Raw genomic sequence first — 22,535 nt, 5'->3', positions numbered from 1 at the left:
CTTAAAATTGATTAAATTTTGAATACGTTTAAAGATTTTATGACAGAACGTGTCAGTTACTTTGTATAAGCATTAAAATACCAGCATAAGATCTTTCCTCGAGGGCTCAGCAATGGCATTCTGGCACTTCTACAATTTGAGCTTTTAGCTATTGATGCAAAACCAGAGCTAGTAAAACAAAAATGCGTGGATGTGCCAATGTTAACATAAGTGTCTGCCAACGTGAAACACTATTAAAGGAAAATAATTAATGACTAGGGTTACTGTTACCACGCTGAAGTGGATTATTTTCCAATATCCTGCAGGGGTTCATTCTTCTTATACCAGAGATTTGCCAATGAAACAAATTGACTTAGCAAATTGTCACTTTATGCATTGTCTGGAATGCTTACAAACAAAATTAATGAGACAAAAATCCAGCAGGTTCCACAGGCTTGAACATACACTATATTGCCAAAAGTATTCGCTCACCCATCCAAATAATCAGAATCAGGTGTTCCAATCACTTCCATGGCCACAGGTGTATAAAATCAAGCACCTAGGCATGCAGACTGTTTTTACAAACATTTGTGAAAGAATGGGTCGCTCTCAGGAGCTCAGTGAATTCCAGCGTGGAACTGTGATAGGATGCCACCTGTGCAACAAATCCAGTCGTGAAATTTCCTCACTCCTAAATATTCCACAGTCAACTGTCAGCTGTATTATAAGAACGTGGAAGTGTTTGGGAACGACAGCAACTCAGCCACGAAGCGGTAGGCCACGTAAACTGACGGAGCGGGGTCAGCGGATGCTGAGGCGCATAGTGCGAAGAGGTCACCAACTTTCTGCAGAGTCAATCGCTACAGACCTCCAAACTTCATGTGGCCTTCAGATTAGTAATCAAGAACAGTGCGCAGAGAGCTTCATGGAATGGGTTTCCATGGCCGAGCAGCTGCATCCAAGCCATACATCACCAAGTGCAATGCAAAGCGTCGGATGCAGTGGTGTAAAGCACGCCACCACTGGACTCTAGAGCAGTGGAGACGCGTTCTCTGGAGTGACGAATCGCGCTTCTCCATCTGGCAATCTGATGGACGAGTCTGGGTTTGGCGGTTGCCAGGAGAACGGTACTTGTCTGACTGCATTGTGCCAAGTGTGAAGTTTGGTGGAGGGGGGATTATGGTGTGGGGTTGTTTTTCAGGAGCTGGGCTTGGCCCCTTAGTTCCAGTGAAAGGAACTCTGAATGCTTCAGCATACCAAGACATTTTGGACAATTCCATGCTCCCAACTTTGTGGGAACAGTTTGGAGCTGGCCCCTTCCTCTTCCAACATGACTGTGCACCAGTGCACAAAGCAAGGTCCATAAAGACATGGATGACAGAGTCTGGTGTGGATGAACTTGACTGGCCTGCACAGAGTCCTGACCTCAACCCGATAGAACACCTTTGGGATGAATTAGAGCGGAGACTGAGAGCCAGGTCTTCTCGTCCAACATCAGTGTGTGACCTCACAAATGCGCTTCTGGAAGAATGGTCAAAAATTCCCATAAACACACTCCTAAACCTTATGGACAGCCTTCCCAGAAGAGTTGAAGCTGTTATAGCTGCAAAGGGTGGACCGACGTCATATTGAACCCTATGGATTAGGAATGGGATGTCACTTAAGTTCATATGCGAGTCAAGGCAGGTGAGCGAATACTTTTGGCAATATAGTGTATCTAAACAAACAGCATCGTGAAGATCACGGTGCTATCAAAATATTCTGAGACAACGTTCTGGAAATGTCTCAGGGTTTGCTTATAAATAATATCCCTAAAACCTAAAAATGACGTTATTAATTACATGAGGATTATTATTAACATACCAACATTTAATATTACTTTGGCTTATTTTAAGATTTACTAAACACATATTTTTTGTAAATTGTAATGTTTCAGTATAATTCATATGTGTTATATTGTCCCCTCGGTCGTTGGCTGATTAATTAAGTACTATAAGTTCTGTCGTATGATTTTCTGATCGTCTTAAAAAAATAAAAATAAAATCAAAAAATCATTAATTTTCTATTCGGAATTTTTCCCAGATTTAGAAAGGCTTACCAGGGCTCTTAAGGGTTAAACATAGTTGCCATATTTGTTGTAAAATACTGTCTTTACATGCATAAAAGTGTTATTGCGAGTTTGATGCTTAGCACCTTCGCATCCTGTTAAGACTCTTTGAATCAGCTCCACCCTTAGCCTGCAGACACATTCCTCAAAGCTTTACTGTACAGTGCATCCTCTTTACCATCATTCATCATGTCTCTATAAGTGATTAAATGCTCTGAAACCACTGATTATTTTTGCACAAAATATTTTTCAAGGGGTAGAGGGGCGGGCATAATGAAGGTCAACAGCGTAGGCTATAGGTATTAGAAACTTCACCACGGTCTCTGCTGTCTTTAGAGCTGCTGAAAGTTTGGATACATGTGGAGAAGGTAAAGTTATCAACATCTAAGCCTATCTAACATCTAGTGTAATGAGAGCAACAAACACACACAGGGTGTTAAACATCACAACTAATCACTAACCAACTAATCATACCTCTACTATGTGTCAAACAAAGAGTATTTTCACTTGTGGTCCCCTATATTGGCAAAGGTTTTGGGACACCCCTCCAACTCAGGTGTTGTTTTTCAGGGGTTGGACTCAGCCCCTTAGTTCCAGTGAAAGGAACTCTTAATGTTTCAGCTTCATACCAAGACATTTTGGACAACTTCATGCTCCCTACTTTGTGGAAACAGTTTGGGGATGACCCCTTCCTGCTCCAACATGACTGCACACCAGTTCACAAAGCAAGGTCCATAAAGACATGGATGAGTGAGTTTGGTGTGGAGGAACTTCACAAAGTCCTGACCTCAACCCTGATAGAACACCTTTAGAGCGGAGACTGTGAGCCAGACCTTCTCGTCCAACATCAATGCCTGACCTCACAAATGTGCTTCTAGAGGAATGGTCAAAAATTCCCATAAACACTTTTTGGAAAGCCTTCCCAGAAGAGTTGAAGCTGTTATAGCTTCAAAGGGTGAGCCAACTCCATATTAAATTCATGTGCATGTAAAGGCAGACATCACAGTTTTGGTCTGGCTCACAGTCTCCGCTCTAATTCATCCCAAAGGCGTTCTATCTGGTTGAGGTCAGCAGGACCTTGCTTTGTGCACTGGTGTGCAGTCATGTTGGAACAGGAAAGGGCCATCCCCAAAACACAAAATTAGGAGCATGAAATTGTCCAAAATGTCTTGGTATGCTGAAGCATTAAGAGTTCCTTTCACTGGAACTAAGAGGCCAAGCCCAACCCCTGAAAAACAACACCTGAATTCAATGGTGTCCCAAAACCTTTGGCAATATAGTGTATTTTTTTGCATAGCAGCTTGCTCAGAAAAGAATTTTGACTAATCCCTGCCACTGCCACAGACACTCTCTGCCAACCAAATCCTCGCCTACAATTTTCCTTTTTGTTTGTACTTGCTAACTTTCTATTTCCCAAAATATGTGTTATTGATTTATGACACAAAGCATTTACTGAAGCTGGAAGACTGAAAGTGTTGGAAATCAATTGACCACATCCAGTTATACTGCCATGTTAATTAGCATGTATTTCTTTGTCCAATGAGCTTTTTATATGACCTTCATTGCTTTATTGTTGTGTTCACAGGACCATACGCATGGGATCTACCAAGAAAGTGGTGGGCAGTTTTTACTTTCATACAGACAAGTGAGAGTAGCCAGATATGAAGGTCAGAGAACAAAGAAATGCCACAATCATTAACATTTCAGCATAATGGATGATGTAGTCTGCAGAGCTATGTGACATTTATTGTGTTCATTCTATCATTTTCAATGAATGCTTTATTCTGGTCAAAGTCATGGTGGTTTGAAGAACTAATTTGTTTAGATCTTGTGAAACAGAACCAACTAAATTTGCCCAGAAAATATCATGAGCAGGTGATGATAACGGTGTGAGCAGCCAGGCTTGGTCATCAGATGTTTCCAGATCCAAGCAGGATTTTTCAGAATTCCTTCAGTCACAGGTAGAATCAGGATCGAGATCTATTTTGATATAATTTCATTCCTACTAGCAACTGTCAGTTTAATTCTCACAACTCACACTAAGTAGAAGAAAGACATGGCATTTGCATGGGAAAACTGTTCCTGATGCGCTCTCTCTTTGCTGTGGCCCGGGTTCAATTCCCAGGCTGGGAGATAACCTAGCCATTGAAGAGTTAACTCTCAGTGCTGGTCCCAAGCCCAGGTAAAATGGGAGGATTGCATCAGGAAGCATGTCTGGCGTAAAACCTGTGCTAAATCAAAACATGTGGACAAGATAATCAGCTGTGGTGACCCTGAACAGGGAGCAGCTGAAAGAACAGCAACTTACTTTCACCATATTTAGTCCTGTTTGAATTTATAGTATAAAAGCAAGTTATGATTTTTAATCCCACAATTTGGTGTCACCCAAAAGGTTATTCTCAATGAGATTCCTCTCAAAATAGAATTTTCATCTTTTTTCCTTACCATGGTCACCTCTGGCTTGCTCATTAATGAGGATTGGTGATCTCCATTGCTAAGTGTGCTCTGTATGTGCAGATAGACTTGAACTGATCCTGGCATGGAGGTAGATAACAATGCCACCTCACAGCTCTCTGGTTTCCAGTATCTGGACTGGCCAAATTGCCCTTAGGTATAACTGACATAATGTATGTATGTATGTATTGTGCTCTGCAATGGACTGGGATCCCATCCAGGGTGAATTCTCCCATATTGTAATTTACCTATTCAATTGAATTTCAAACAAACAATTTAATGAGCATCATTCTGAGTTATTGCCATTTTTAACTGATGGTCTGATGAGACTCAATCCCTGAGTAAGCTTCAAGTAACACAACTGGATCATCAGATTCTGTCTGTGCAAAATCCTAGCCTCATCTTTCCACATTTAATCACAGTGATATAATTTTCCATAGATTATGTATGCTTGGAGTAGCCCTATACAAAACGATCCTATATTGCAGGATAAACAGAAGGTTCCTGATGGCTACTTCAAAGTGGGAAAGTCCTTAGAGGCCTACTGAGATATACAGTATTTTAAACATGAAGTGATTGATGGTTGAATTGCTTGTCAAACCTCTCAAACCAGAGCAAAACTCAATAAGGTCCTGCTGGAGAAGTAAATAAAGAGTAATTTCCCGATGGAGCACATTAAGATCCGAATAAGGGAAATTAGGTTAGAAATGGAATTATTTAAGCAAGTGTGATGTATGAAACTGTTATCTTAAGGTCCTTTCAGATATGAAATATGTTCCGTACAGGAAGGAGAACATTAAAATATTGTTTAAATAAATGAAAACTGATATATTAATTAGAGTCTGGAACAGAGGCAGACTGTTCAGCCTGAGCAGCATAACAAGCTAATGATAATTTCCCAGATTTTTTAATTTTTTTTTTTTTTTTATAAAAGTACTTTTCAACATGTCGTCCACTCATATCAATTCAATAGCTCATAGCTATTGCAACTCATAGCAAATCAATAATAATAATAATTAATAAATAAATAAATAAATGTTTCCTGGTTATCTGGTCTCTCCCCGCTACCCAAAAAATTCCTGGTAGGTGGATTGGTGACTTTAAATTACTCCTAGCTGTGAATGACTGTGAAAGTGTTTGTGCAAGACGCAATAGCCTGCCAAAGGAATTTTGACTAATCCCTCCCACTGCCACAGACACTCTCACCAAACTTCTCCTCGCCTGCAATTTGTATTTTTACTTGTACCCGCTTAAAATTTTGTTGAATTAACTGAGTTGTTTCTATTTCCCAAAATATAAATGTTATTAATTTAAGACAGTGACCTTAAAGTATTTACTGAAGTTGTATGACTGAATGTGTTAAATCACAAGAGTCCAGATCTATATCAGTCCTGTTCACATGAACGAATGAATGAATAACTAACAGTTAAAACAGTTGTTCTTAAAGGATCTGAGAACATTACTAAACCCTCTGGCTTAATTTACACTAAATTACACATGAATACTACTGCACAAATGTGCACGCTGCACCAGAGTAAACATAAGATCATCTTTCCATTCAGACCCCAATGTAAAATCCCTGACTATATAAAAACTCTCACTTGTTCGCATTTCTATGGCATGTGGGTCTTTAACTAATATAGTCATTACGGCCCTCTTCACCTCCTGCATGCTTAAATTAGACCATAGACTGAGATCAGCTTACAATGTACTTAGGGGTCTTACTGTTTATTTTCTTTTTCTATATTTTGCTAGTAGGCTGCTTTCACAGTGTAAAAGTCGATTTGAGGTTCCCTCATTTTGTTAGAAAAGGGGCACAAATGGACCTTCGAGTCAGTTTGCTTTTAATAAAAAGCCCATTCTGAGTAGTGACACAATAAATAAAGGGGGAAAGAAGGAAAGAAACAAAACTGTCTCTGTATACGTAACCGTGTGGTTAAGATGAATAGCGATCACTGTACTTCACGCACTTGCCCATTTAGGAATATTGAACAAGACATAACAGATAAATGTCATGAATTTACGAGAATAAACCTACAGCTATACTGCTAATTACCTTTGCAGTGTTTTCTAGTAATTTCCCAAGCTTTTAAGCAAGAGCCCTGTCTGAATGTCTAGGAAATTTCTATGTTAGCTCAATAATATCAGTTCTTGGGAACATTAGCCATTAAAACATCATTACAACAACGTTTGTGTCAAAATACTTCTGTTATGTTCTAGTCTCTTAGAGTCTGTCAATGCACATACTGCTAACATTCGACTCAAATCAACAGATTTACCGTACCGTATATATGTTTAGGCATATTCAAAGACTATAATAACAATGAATACACTGCCATTGTTATTTCAGTTTACCCAGATATGTATAATTACCAAGATTATAATAATACATAAGCCAAAAAAGTCTGTCTGAATCGAGACATTCCTGACATTTATGTTTCGATGTATGCAGTATTTTTACAAGTGTATTTCTGTCTGTGCCTGTTGGCAAACAGGTACCTTCTGGCAGAATGTAGTTTCCAAACTTAAATACTCATTTTCCCTGTAAACCTCTGTTCCAGCACTATTCATCATACTTATATTTAGTAGATTCCTCAGTGAAGTGGTATGCCCCGAGCTGTGAAAATGTAAACATATAACCTACAGTATGGTGCTTAAATATGGATGTGAGGTGGCACAGTTGTTCCTTTGTGGGAAAAGTGGTTAGGTACTGTGGTTATTTAATGGTAGGGCTTAGACTATCCAGTAAATAATGTTAACTGCAAGGTTCTGACTTGCTTTCATTGATATGAGCTGCTTATGTGTGTGAAAGTTAACCTCCTAGTCCTACTCCACTATGGAGTTTAAGACTGTCAAAAATACTAAGTACTTATTTCAGGCAAGTCTTGTAGAAAATATATAATGTGATATATCTCAGGCGTCATCGGGCATCAAAGCAGGATACACACTGGACGGAGTGCCAACCCATCACAGTATTTATATATGTAATATATTTAAAATATAATATATATATATATATATATATATATATATATAATATAATGGAGGGGATAGACATCTGCTCCACTCAGACTCTCTAGTAGTGTCCCACAAGGCTAAGTACTTGGTCCTCTCCTTTTCTCCCTCTATACTTTTGGAAAAGTTATATCCTCATATGGGTTCTCTTACCACTGCTATGCTGACGACACCCAACTATCTTCTCCTTCCCTCCCTCAGATACCACAGCTTCTGCTCAGATCTCATGACTGGTGGACATATCATTGTGGATGACGGCTCATCAGCTGAAACTCAATCCCAGTAAAACTGAACTGCTGGTCATTCCAGGTGATTCATCCCCAGCCCAGGATCTCACAATATCTCTGAACAACTCCCAGATCTCCCCCTCTCCACTGCTTGCAATCTTAGGATAACCATGGACAATCAACTGTCCTTTTCCTCCCATGTTACTATTGAAACACAAGGTCTTAAATAGAATGTTATTGATTAGGCAAAAGACTAAACAGATGCAAGTCAGTACCGGTCATGTAATTTATGGATCTGGAGTCCTTGTTGGCAAATTTTAAGGCTGAAATCAGCACATCGATGACCAAGAAAAATAATCTATTACTTTCCAGCCCTGAGAAGAACTAATATTTAAACATTTCAGTTCATACTTTCCAACCTTCAAAATTATGTTCCTAAACTGGTCCAAACAAAATTAATGAGAAACTGCTTAATTTACATGTGGAGGGGGAATGAAAGGGAAATAGTGGAAAATATCAGGTAACAAGTGATGTTTGTTCACCTGTATTTAGGTGCTTTTTGATTCCACAATATGCAGTCAAACACCAGATAGAGGAAAAGGTGACTGTACCTACTTGACCTGAGCTGATCTGAAATGAAGCTGAACACTGTGATTCTGTGAGCCCTTCAGTGGCCAGAAATTATTCCACTCACTCAATCTTCTGCCTCCTGTGCCCTCATTCATCACCCTATTCACCAGGTGCCCTGTTCCTATTTAACTAAAGTGTACAAGACCATGATAATATGTTGAATGAAATGGCCTTTTCCTACACAGTCACAGGAAGCCTGGAGTCCATCCCAGGGGACATAAGGTGTGGGCAGAGTGCCAACCCATCACAAAGCACAATCCAGACAATTTAGAGATGCCAATCAGCCTACAATGTATGCATTTGGATCAGGGAAGGAAACCGGAGTACCTGGAGAAAACCCCTAAAGCACAGGAAGAACATGCAAGCTCCGCACACATGGGATGGAGGCAGGAATCAAACCCCCAGAGGTGTAATCCAAAAAACCTGTTTATTAGCCTAATAAAATAAAGCACAAACATAAATTTAAATTTACAGAAACAAATATTTAATGCTCAGTTAAGTGTTTCGTAAAGACAGCCTTTATTTAAAGTGACTCAGATGCTATGACAGCCAGGAACTTGAGTATGGGAAATGGAGAGTCTTGGAGATTGAAGGATGGTTGCTCAAACTCAAGAAGGGGTACATGATACTAAGCAGGCTTTAATGAGTGATTGCAGGCCTGGTTTGTTTTATGGCTTTTTAAGCAAACATCAGTGTTTTAATCCTGTTGCAGGCAGCTACAGGAAGTCAGTTGAAGGAACACAGAAATGAGGTGACATGGGAGATGCTAAGAAGGTTGAGAACATGTCGTGCAGCTGTATTCTGTACTGGCTACAAGAGCTACTGGTACACAGTGGAAAACCTGCTAGGAGTGTTGCAGTAGTCCTGGCTGTACATGACAAGGAACTGCAGATTTGAGCGGCTTCTTTGGAAAGGGAAGCCCTGATCTTCTAAATGAGTGCAAGAGTAGATAGGAAACGTGCAACATTTTCCATTTACCAAAACAATTATGTGAGTGTCCCTGTTAATTATGTGCTATATAATAAACAATAAAATATTGGTGAATAAGATGTACTACTGTTACATTTAAATTCAACAACATTGTAGTCCCTTAGTTAAAGTCCTGTATAGGTTGCAGGCTTCCAAATTTTCTGATTCTGGGAGTGGCATCTTTTGTGTTCTCAAGACTATTTGGATTGAACTGAGAGAGCTATAAAGTTTGCCCTCAAGTGGGATGTTTTCTTCTTCTTCTTTTTTTTAGTGTGGTGGCAATGCAGGAGATTGCAGGTAATGAGCATAATGTGTTTGGGGCATGTCAGGACCGGGGACACAGCAGGCCCTTGGCACATTCCTCATTTTTCAGTTAGGCTCCTGACAAGACTTCCTCTTAGAGTAGAGTAGAGTAGAGGTCACTTATTAATATAGAATTCCTTTACAATCTATCTATCTATCTATCTATCTATCTATCTATCTATCTATCTATCTATCTATCTGTCTGTCTGTCTGTCTGTCTGTTTATAAATAATAAATAATAAAACAAATTCAATGGCATTGTTCCAACATTTTTGGAATCGATCAAAAAAAAATAGAACTCTCCCTTCTAAAACCCTTGGAATAAATCTAATTTAACTACTTCCCTTTGCAGACAAATAAACTGTTAAGTGTTTCCAGCACTGGTGCCTGGTGGGTCCACAACGCTGTGCTCTTTTTGGAGTGATGCTATGGCTGAAACTTGGGTTTTTCCTGTCAAGGCTGTCAGAAGCACTAAAGCCAAGCAGGGACGCATAACACATGAACACAGCACTCCTTTTCTTGTGTGTGTGTGTGTGTGTGTAACAGTGGAAAAGAAGCTGCAGCTCATAAAAACATGCATTATAAGGGTACTTGGTTTTATATATACCAGTTCCAGTGAAAAGTCTCTTTACTTGCTTGACATTTCATTCATTATACCTGTTCTACGAGTAACAATATGGGAGATTTGTTTATTGAATTTAAAGTCCTATATGTCTTACTACATGATTACAGCTACTAATTAGATTTATTATGATTACGTCTAGTTACTCAGTGATAGTTAATGGGGTACTCAAGAAGCATACAATTATGTTCACCATCTATAATTATACTTAAATGCAATTAGGGGAAGTAAATACAGGCGTACAACCATTTGGATATTTAACTTAAACTGCATGCAAAGTAGTTTGCAACCGCAAAAATTTCCTCAAAGGAGAAATGGCACCCTAGCACGTTCAGCACTTTATGTTACCCGACATAGCCAGCAGGTGTTTTTCTGAGTACAGAATAATTTTATGGCATGGAAGAAAAGCGTTTCATCATAAGATTTCTCTCTGTATCTATTCCTTACCCTTCACCAAGTATTTGAAGCCTATGACAATTCTTCAGTTAATTATGGACCATGCACCATAACATTATGACCACCTGCCTAATATTATGTTAGTCCCTCTTTTGCTGCCAAAACAGCTCTGACCCGTCGACCCATGGACTCCACTAGATCCCTGAAGGTGTGCTGTGGTATCTGGCACCAACATGTTAGCAGCAGATGCTTTAAGTTCGCTAATGCTCGATTGGTTCACAGATGCTCGAATGGATTGAGATCTGGGGAATTTGAAGGCCAAGTCAACACCTCAAACTCGTTGATGTGCTCATCAAACCATTCCTGAACTATTTTTGCTTTGTGGCACGGTGCATTATCCTACTAAATAGGCCATCAGGGAATATAGTTTCCATGAAAGGGTGTACATGGTCTGCAACATTGCTTAGGTAGGTGGTACGTGTCAAAGTAACATCCACATGGATGACAGGACCCAAGGTTTCGCAGCAGAACATTGCCCAAAGCATGACACTGCCTCTGTCAGCTTGCCTTCTTCCCATGGTGCCATGTGAGACAAGTGAGACTTCATATTAAGACTAGAAGGAATTTCCTCGTTATGCAATTGCACTTTTTTGACCATATAGTACACAGGTATAGAAGGGCAATCATTTATAATCACACTCTCTGGTGTCACCCAGATAAGGATGGGTTCTCTATAGAGTCTGGTTCCTTTCTAGGTTTCTTCCTCATATCACCTCAGGCAATTGTCCTGGTTCACTCATTAGGGATAACTATCATAAGGAAATTCTATCCTGAATTTTTATATTCCTTTAAAGCTGCTTTGTGACAAGATGCTATAAAAAATAAAATTGAATTGAACTCAAGAATGCTGCTACATTCAGCCACACATCAGAAGCTTTGATTCATTCAGGGATCCCGGTTCTATCCTGATCTTAGCTTACTGCCTAAGCTAGGTTTAACATAGCAGTATTTCTAAACAAATTGTCCTCCACTTTCTCTGGTTTCTGTTCCACCTGCCTTTAAGCAGATGTAAACTTTGCGGTAAATAGTGGCACACAAGTCAGGAATTGCTACTTGTGCCTGAGAAGAAATATGACGTGTGTTCTGCAGCTGTATTCTGACATGTTCTTTCACTTTATACCTGAAAACGTCGTCGGAATAGACAAGACACTGGATTATGTTCAACACGAAATTTGATCAAAAGCAGAAAGTGCAGGATGACATCCAGTAATTCTTTTACAAATGTCTTCCGACACGAGCTGGTGTTGGCTTACTCTGTAGAATACACTGTGCAAAATAATCTCAACCTTGATTCCTGGATCTAAAGTAACTGCTTGGTTCATTCTTACTTCCTGCCATGTACTCATTAATAAATATATTTCAGGTTAATTATTTAACTGTTAAATCAATCCCTTTTATATTCAATATATTTAGCTGTTAGGGAGATGATTATATTCTTTAAGAGCATTTGGCTTCTTATGTTCGAGGTGTAATCATCAAGTATTGAATAAAATACATTTTTTAAGAGCAGATTCAAACAAATTATCTTTATAGCATGGGTCAGACCCAGGTACACTTTTAGACAAAACCCAAAACACACACATTCACATAGAAAGAGAAAGAGAGAGAGAGAGAGAGAGAGAGAGAGAGAGAGAAGGGGGGGAGACACATTTAGTCATTTAGTCCTGTGGTAGAAAGCCCCTGAAACATGAACTACTGTTTTTAATCTTTACTTAAGCCAGTACGTGCTGGATTTGGTTTGAGTCGTGCAGTGGCAAAATACAGTATATACAGTCCCTACAACATATGCTGGACCTACATACAGGACATACAGTATTAAAACAGCATGCTACTGTCTACTTTTCAATTAATTACTGTAATGAAACAAAAATATCAAACTGACAAAAATATCAAACTTTCTTGGGCTGTACTGTGCTTTGGAGAAGATACTAATCAACCGTTAAATAGTAAAGTAAAAAAGAAATTAGGCGACAGTATTTCACACCTCACAAGGAATAATCAATTTTATTACAGTCCGCCTTGAAAATGCATTTGTAAGGATGTCTGCGACCAAATCGATTTCTTCTCCTCTGTCAGCCATTGTGAGTTAAAACATATATATTTTATTTAGATTGTGCGGTTCGCTGCCTCTGACTACTCCAATTATCCAATCAAAGGACGGGAAATTGCTGACGTAATCGTATGCCTGCTAGATGGCCCCAGTGACGCCAACTCGAAATCTGATTGGTTAATGGAACAATTTCATTGCCACTTATTTTAAGCTACAGCGCCTGCACTATTGATTCTGAAGGCCTTAAGGCAGATTTCTTTTACCCTGGCAACAAGATTGGAAATATGATTGGATAAATACTCTTATCATAAATATACACTACTGGAAGCAGCGCAACCAAGAGAAAAGCTATGAAATGTAGAGAATAGACTATTGGGAATAATTTAATACGCATTCATGGAAAAATATATTAAATATATTAAAATGCCAGAGTCAGTGATTCAGATCACTGCTGTTTAGGCCAGCAGTAGAAGGCCTTGCTGGCCCTGACGGCCCACCGCTGCCTAAAAGTGTATTACTAGAATAGCAGTTTAAATAAACCCATAACTAGGGGATAAAATTGTAGTCTGCAATGGGCTGCCTATACAAATATTTACACGGGGTTTGGAACGAAAAAACTTTAATCATTCGGTTACAGTTTTTCTCATTTGCTAAAACATATTTATCCACTCAGACATCACATTTTCAAAACAGTTAACACACAGGCTGAAACTCAAGCTCGCTGGCCAAAATGACTAACTGAGAAACATTTATACATATGCAACAAAAGCAAATATCTTTCCACCAGACACTACAACCTGTGGTCAAATTGGACAACAAAATACAAAACACAGCTGTCAATATGAAATTACACTGTTCGAATTATAGGTGGAAAGATCTATAAATGAATAATCTATAAATAAATGGGACTGATGAAACATCTGCATTAGCATTGATACAGTTTGTTCTGCTAACAGGGTGATGCTGTAAAGCTGAAATACACAGTGGTATGAAGTAACATTATCTGTTTTCATGCCGAAAAAGCATGACAATAGATGCCACAGTGCTCTGAACCAGAATGGGCTGGACCCTTTGTCCAGCCTCTTTAAAGGACAAGCCATGATTAATGACATGGTCAATAACTGTTGACCAAAATTCATTGGAAACTTGAGCTCTTTTTTGTCCTCTTGGTCCTCCACTACACATGCAAACACCTCTTCCTCTGGCCACCCTTCCATGACCTAAGGACATTATTTACATTTACGATCCAAATGAGGATGGGTTCCCTTCTGAGCCTGTTTCCTCTCAAGGTTTCTTCCTTATAACATCTCAGGGAGTTTTCCCTTACCACTGTCACCACAGGCTTGCTCATTAGGGATAAAATAGAAACTTTAATTTTAAACTTTATAATTTTTTCCCTTCTCTTTTTCTATACTTCTGTAAAGCTGCTTTGAGACAATGTCCATTGTTAAAATTGAATTGTTCTGAAAGTACAGTATCTATATACAGCAAATAGATTTTCTTATACCATTTCAAATAAATACATGTTTTTAAGGAAAGTTAGAACTATAAAACTGTTCCTAGAATTGAATAATGGCGAATATTGAAAATAAAAAGCAATGTCGTTTAAGTGCTGAAAAAACGTTTAATTTATCTCTATATATAAATCTCTATAAATCTCTATATATACACTGAGAATTTTTAAACCAAGCCATTTAACAATCCTTTGAATCTGTGTGCATATATCTCCACAATGAATCTAAATCAATTATGCAATTTGTTATTTACCTGCATATTTCTTCCAGCTTATACACAGATAGCTCATTCTGCACTGCTTCACACAAACAGCTCCTGTTTCCCAATACCAAGTTTAGGGTTAGGATTACACTTCATTTGTGTATGTTCCCCAACATGGTCTATGTCTCCCATGAATGGAGACTTTGTAAAGCATGAGCACCCAAAATCCTTCATGAAAACTCATATTAAGAGCCTCTCAAATGGAAAGTCATGTTTTGACATAATAATAGTAATAATAATCTGGTCTATATGTTTTAGACATGCCAGGCACTCCATGGATGATCAGTGTATGACAAATGACCACACTGTGATTACAACCATGCTCTGTTCCTTTTCACGGCAACTCACTTGACTTAAACTAAACTCTGGGGCAAATGTATTCACACTTTTTCCCCATGAGGCCCACTTTCCAGTTTTGCAGTTATGCCCCTGGCCAGCACAGTAGAGTCAATTAAACAAACCCTATTTTTAATCGCTGACCAGTTCAAATTCACATTTTTTATTAAATATGTTTAAGCTAAAACTTCATTGTAGGCCTACTGAATATTTTATCAGTCAAAATGTTCTGCCTTTGTCAACAGCAGTTTTTGGCAGAGAGTGTTAAAATTGGACAATCCGAACACTTCAAGAAAAATAGATTCATTTACTCTCTTTTTGGCATTTTTTGGAGTATGTTCCAGCATTTCCTGAAATTAAAACACTGAGCAAAATGCATAAAGGTTAGCTAATACAGTCTTTTAAATATTTATATTGGAGTTGTCTATCTCCCACCCAGTCGAGGTGTTTGCCATGTGTGTGTCTCTCTTTGGTAACTTTGCTGGTTTTAATGGAAAAGTCTCTTCATTTGCAAAAGCCACTGCACAAACTACTGGCCTGGTTTTGTGGCATGGGTAATGAGCCCTGACAACTTCATTCACCTATTAGACAGAGATCCCTGTGAAAGGAAATGAGAGAAAGATACAAAACAAGACAATGAGCAAACAAGGAAACAGGCATGTCAATGCTCATAAATGCAACATATAATGGTAATAAAGGCTTTAGTCAGAGAAATAAACAACAAGTCACTCTGACAGAACTCCAGAGGTTCTATGTAGAGATGGGAGAACTTGCCAGAGGGACAACAGAGCAACAATCACGCCCATATGTGGGCCAGACAGAAGCCACTCCTCAGGAAAATGGACGTGACGGCTTGTTCGGAGCTTAACATAAGAAAAAAAACCTATACAACATCTTGTTGCAGGTCAGAAAGAAACTGATGAAACCAATCATTTCAGTTAGAGGGAACATGGCTCTGATCAGTGCTTTGTCTAATACCATCCCTATGGTGAGCTTAGCTGAGGTAGCATCCTGCTGTATGGATGTGTTTTACGAATAGGAATTGAGAATCTTATCAAGATCAAAATAACAGATTAAAATTCAGAAAGATCACTGAGGAACCAAGAATACTGAAGACTTCCACCTGGGGTAACAGATCACCTTCCAACACAACACTGAGAGAAATAAAAAATGTCCTTGAATGGTCCAGCCAGAGCCAACTGGATATCAGTGTATAGACAGGAAAATAGCCATGCAGCTATTTTGGAGAAAATAGCAACACAGCTATGGCAGAAGATTCCCAAATCCACATGTACCATGCTTGTAGCATCTTACCCAAGAAGAATTAAGGCAGTAAGTCACTGCCATGGTGCTTCCACAAAGTACTTAGTAAAGTGTCTAAATATTTCTCGAAATGTTATATTTCAATTGTTATATTTTCTTGGTAACTTTACTAAACTTTGTGAAATGAAACATTTAATTACATTAAATTAAAATTACATTTAGTAATTTAACAACATGTGAAAAGATAAAGGGGATTAACAAAAATATATATATAAAATGGTGGTGATAAACGAGCTACTTAAACCCTGAAGTCATTTTTTGAAATATCTAAATGTTCTTAAAAACATGCTAACATGAATAAACAAAGACACATTTTCCATTTTCCGACATTCTTATTTGCCAGTGCGTGGCTAGAAACTTGTCAGAGCTAAAATTAGGTCATTCTGAGGTTCTAATTACTCCAAAAACACCAGTGCAGGAATATGGACTGTGTACTGGTTTTCAAGAAGATACTAATAGAAGCTGGAGAATCTGTCTGGCTTTAGAAGTTGTCTGGTGTTGACGCTGGAGCAGTAGATCCCTCATTGATGGTGGCCTGGAGTTCAAGATCAGCAGTAACACATGGTAAAGGAGTCAAAGGTCTAAACTACAAGTTTGAGTAAGTTAGATTAAAATACTACTCAGAACAAAATCAAGAAAATAAAATGGCAAAATGCCTGTAATGACACAATTATGCTTACACAAAAAGAGGGAAAACAAATATGGGGTCTCTCATTTTGCTCTCAGTTATGGTGTGTTATCTGAGATCAATTGCCTTTGTCTTAAACTCTTCCTCTACTTTTTTTTAAATGCGCATACTTTGCATCCACAGGGTGTTTGATTTTGTGATAAGTTATGTCATCAAAGTGGTGGCTTTTCCCTTAGCTTCTTTCAGCAAGCTAACCCACATTCTTCTGAAGCTGATAAATGCATGGAGCTTTTCTTCAGCTCCCAAATATCTTCCTATATGTTATATCTGGTCATCTAGATGCATTCTGCATCTAGAGGCCAGCAGCTCCATTCATATATAAAATCTTTTAGGCATACCTTTCCTCCCTGACCCTCCTATTCATGAATGCAAAATCAGGTCAAATAGTGTTGGGCCACCAAGTTGCCACTGTTGGGCCCTTGAGCAAGGCCCTTAACCCTCTCTGCTCCAGGGGCGCCGTATCATGGCTGACCCTGCGCTCTGACCCCAACCTCCAAGGATGGGATATGCGAAGAAAGAATTTCACTGTGCTGTAATGTATATGTGACAAATAAAGGCTGTTTCATTTCATTTCATTTCAACATTATAGGGATGTACTACCCAGTGTACTTTCGGTGCCAATCCTAAGTCTGGATAAAATGGGAGGGCTGCATCATTATGGACATTCGGCATAAAACCTGTGCCTAATCAAATTTGTGGACCTTTCTAGATTGAAGGACTGAGTTACTTTCAACCAACGGCAGTACTGTTGGCGAGAAGGATACAGGTGGAAACTATGCTACTGTTGATTGAAGGAGGAGACGAAGAGGTGCAGGCGTGTCCAGATGCAGCGGTATAGAAGGTAGTAGAGGTGAGAGTCAAAACTTTTATCTTGGCATTATGACTGGTAGAGGGAAAGGGATGGCTGATATCATGGAGCAGAGAAAGTTACACATACCGTGCTTACAAAAGACCAACTGGACGTCCAGGCCAGGAGCATCGGAGGTGGGTTCAAACTGTTCTACCATGCTGTGGATGGGAAGAGAAACGGTGTAGGGGTAATCCTGAAGGATGAGTATTTTGGAGTATTTTAAGAGTGTATTGGAGTGTGGGGTGTGGGATGAAGGAGGAAGATGATTTTTGCAGTGATTTGGAGGATGCAATGAAGAGTTTATCCAAAGAAAAAAGAGTACAGATTGGAGCAGACTTCAGACAGATTGGGCACATTGATTAAGGGAACAGAGGTGATGAGGACATGAAGGGTAGGTACAGTGTCAAGGAAAGGAATGTGGAATAGTGGTAAAAAAGTATGGAAATGGTGGTGATGAATACATATTTTAAGAAGAAGCAGGAGCACAGGTGGACAATGTCCTATGTAGGAGATGCAACCTGAAAGAGATCAGAGACTATAAGGTGGTGGCAGGGGATAGTGTAGCTAGACTGCATAGAATGATGGTTTTTAGGAAGACTTTGAAGGAGAAGTAGTGAAATTCAGAGAAGAGGTGAGACAGTTGCTGGGACGACTAGGCAACTACTGCCGAAGTGGTAAGGGAGACTTGTGAAATGGAATTGGAATACTCAGAAAATAGACTGGAAGTCTAAGAAAAAGTGACAAGCTGTATGAGAACCTGTACACTAGGGCAGGAGAAAAGGTCTTGGCCCAACAGAGGTACTGAACTGGGAAGGATGTGCTACAGGTTAGGGTGATAAAGGATGCAGTTGAGAATCTGCTGACAATCAATGAATGTAAGTTAAGAAGGTGGATGGAGTACTTTGAGGAACTGATGAATGGAGAAAATGTGAGTGAGAGAGTAGGTAAGATGATGTGCAGAAATTGAATCAAGAACTGTGTGGGAGCAGGAATGATGGAGTGAGGACAACAATAAAGGGGAAAGAGTGGAAAAGTGGTTGGTCCAGATGCCATACCAGAGGAGGCATGGAGATGTTTAGGAGAAATTCCAGAGGAATTGTAAACAGATTGTTTAACAGAATCTAAGAAAGTGAGGGGTGGATAAGAAGTGTTCTGGTACCTTTTTGTAAGAATAAGTGGGATGTGCAGAGCTGCAGTGGCATAGCTAGTTGTGTGGTAGAATGGCAGACTGGTTCAAGGTGGGATTGCATCAGAGATCGGCTCTTAAACCTTTCTTATTTGTAATGGTAGTGGACAGGTTGATGGATTAGATCAGACAGGAGTCTCCATGGACTATGATGTTTGCAGATGACATTGTGATCTTTAGTGAGAGTAGGAAATACAGGTATGCTGTATGGTTTGTAGATGATGACACTGCCAAATGGAGGCAGAGCAGGAAGTGGTGGAGTTGGTAGATGCTGCAATTTTCAGTAGGTGGATAAAAGACGGACTGGATTAGAAATTAATATATTACAGTGATTGTGCGGGTAGGATGATTTGGAGACAAAGTGAGACTAAGATTCACAGAATTTTCAGTCTCTGGAAGAATCTCTATCCCTAACAATGGCTTAATCTCCACCACAATAGAAGCTGTATTCATGTATCCACTTAAGTGTGGCAGCATAGACATCTGTTATTTGAATTAGGGTTGCTGGACCAGGGTTTAGTCGCACTTAATCCAAAACATTACAACCACTCCTTTAACTTCTGCTGACTATATTGGGGCAATTATGTAATATGGTGTGTAATATTTATGCAAGTTACTGTATCAAGGTCCTATTTGTTTATAGCTATTGTGTTCCTAGTTTTTACTTGAAGTATGAATTCCTTATGATGCTACAGGAAATACTAATATACTAAATACCACAACCATTAATTACTGCAGTAATTATTAGTGTGGCTATAAATATACAACAACTTTTTTTTTTTTTTATCTCTAAGGGAAATTTGATGCCTATGTTGATGTCAGTCCATAACTGAAAATAAAAGAAATGAAAAAATCTGAAGACATCAGTAAGAAGGTAAGCCAGCACTTAGAATTCGTTGCATTGTTAAAACTGTGTATGATTAATTATATTACATGAATGATTAACAGTACAAATTGCAGCCAAATGGATTCATGCACAGATAAGACAGGGTATCAGGCTAGTCACCAATTCTGCCATATTATTGTAGCTGTGTGTCTAGCAATGGTCCCAGTGCTTTATTCTGTGGTGTCCCATCTAAAATTGTTCATGACACACCATTGCTTGAGGCAGCATTAGAAGCTATTCAAGCGACTGCTAACCGAACCAGATGTCTGAACTGAGACTTCATCTCCACAGTAATCTCTCTCTTTCGTTCTCTCTCTTACACTCAGAGCTCAAAAGATGGGTTGATTAAGAGGAACGGAAACAGCAAGGAGCCTTGCCTGCCACATCCGGAAAGTCAGGGTAGCTGGTCCGAAACAAGGTGTACACTGTGAGTTCCAAGCCTGCTGGTGGATTCTAATTACTTTAGTAGGGAGGGGGAGGGATTAGAGATTCATAGAGCAATGTAGTTTTGAGGCTGGAGTGTAGGGCAGCAGAAATGTTGACAAGGAGAGGATTAAGGCAAGTTTTGGCGCTGCTTTGAGTTTAACCAGCAGAGTAGCTCCATATGCCATCCCGTGAAACCTGCAACTTAAAATTCACCTTTAACATTTTCCCTGTATTTTTCTTTTAAATCTAAAGTGGTGTATTCAATTGAATATCGCCAGCATTTAAACTTTCACTAGTTTTGTTGAAACTGTCTTCTAAAGAGCAATTCAGAGGGGATATGATTTCCTGACATATGTAGTATAATGTAATGTAATGTTGCAGAAGGACATAAGAGAATAATTATAACAATAACAATAACAATAATTACAATGTACGTTAATATAATATCATGTGCAATATCATATTTCGTGCAATATGTTCTTAGTTCCCTAGCACCTTTTTTGTACCTTTGTATATTTTTTATATACATAGAATATTTCTGTAGCAGTCTCTGACAAAAGAAGTTCTATCTTATCTTATCTTATCTTATCTTATCTTATCTTGTCTTGTCTTGTCTTGTCTTGTCTTGTCTTGTCTTGTCTTATTTCTCCCAGACCATTCTGTATACTTACCATGGTCCATTATTCAGACACTTCCTTCTCCATCCACAATAACACCAGGGTGGCCAGGAACATAATAGATACCAGCATCATGTCAAGATTATTGTACAAACTCTTAAAGCTCAAGTGTCGGATGGAAAACCAGAGAGAGGGGAGTCATTTTATTACTCTAAAGCACCTTCACACCAGTGCACTACAGATCAAAGAGTTCACTTTACTATTAACAGACTCCTCTAAAAACCACATTGTGCCTGGTCTGCCATGGTACCTATCAGCTTCACAATCCAAGAACCATCTCATGACTTCTGTTGTAAAAGAGTCTGTCTTGTTCCACTATAATACTGTAGCTGCCTCCATGTTAGTGCTTTTCTGAATCCAAGAATGAGTTCAAGGTGTTTAGCAAAGCACCGTGCCACCACACAGTCCCTATGACTGTGTCATCAACCTGCTCTCAAGCACTATTCCACCTTTGTCTCACATCTATCTATTAGCATCCCACGAAAAACAAAGTGGTTGAGTACATAGACATCTTCCGAACTCACTTTTAGAAATTACAGCAGACACCATATTCTCCAAACATGATATCTGAAGTATGTATATAACCTAATCCTCATCTGAGAAGATGTTGAGTAAAAGCAGTGTGCATACATGGTAATGCCATATGGCCTAGTCAGTGCTTTCCCTGCCTATCAAATATTTGTTAAAGATTTCCTCAGTGATATTCTGGAAAAGTTCGTGAACACCAACGTACCTCAATTCCCTAATCCGAGGCACTCATCCTGTCAAAAACATCCCACAAACGTATATTCAGAATGACATATCTGTCAGAGCAAAAATAACAACTTGAATTTAATACATTTTCTTTTTTGTTAAAGACACAACTTCTCAACGTCAGTTCCATTGCAGCACCTCTCGCATAACTTTTAAAGGGAGGATCAAATAAACTCTTGTCTAACCCCCAAGCAGATCTGCCATACTCTCCCATCAGGCAAATTCCTCCCATTTCCATTTCTAGACATATCCATTGTCTCAACTTGCAATACATTTCATCAGATATTTGCCATCCTTTCAAAGCAAGACATCCTACCCTACTGGCCATTTACAGATTCTAGAAGTCCAACTAGCTCATTAGACATATTTCCAATAACCTTTGAAATGTATTTCAATCTGAGACAGCATCGTGTCAGAGAGGGGATTACAGGTCACATACCAGGTCTGGAAAGCATTTATGGAGAAATTAGAGTGGAGGCCAAGAGTCACAAATCTATACACTGCATCTTGCCATAGATTTCCTTTTGGTCAATTAGAGCATTTGCTTATTAGGTAAGAGAAGGTTTTATTCAGCTTTTATTTACTATTTCAGATTTCCAGTGGGTCAAACATTTACATACATTTTGATAGTATTTGGTGGCATTGACATTTAATTGCTTGAACTTGAATCAAGTGCTTGATGTAGAGATCCACAAACTTCTCACAATACTTTGTCAAAAGATTTCTCCATTCCTCTTTTTCAGTTTAGTCCAAAATGTTTTACAGGTTTCAGATTTAATAGTCTGTGACAGCCACTCCATTACAGAAGCTTTTTTGAATAAC

The sequence above is a fragment of the Hemibagrus wyckioides genome, linkage group LG29 (assembly GCF_019097595.1).
Source record: "Hemibagrus wyckioides isolate EC202008001 linkage group LG29, SWU_Hwy_1.0, whole genome shotgun sequence".
NCBI lineage: Eukaryota > Metazoa > Chordata > Actinopteri > Siluriformes > Bagridae > Hemibagrus > Hemibagrus wyckioides.
This window is presented reverse-complemented; position numbering follows the sequence as displayed.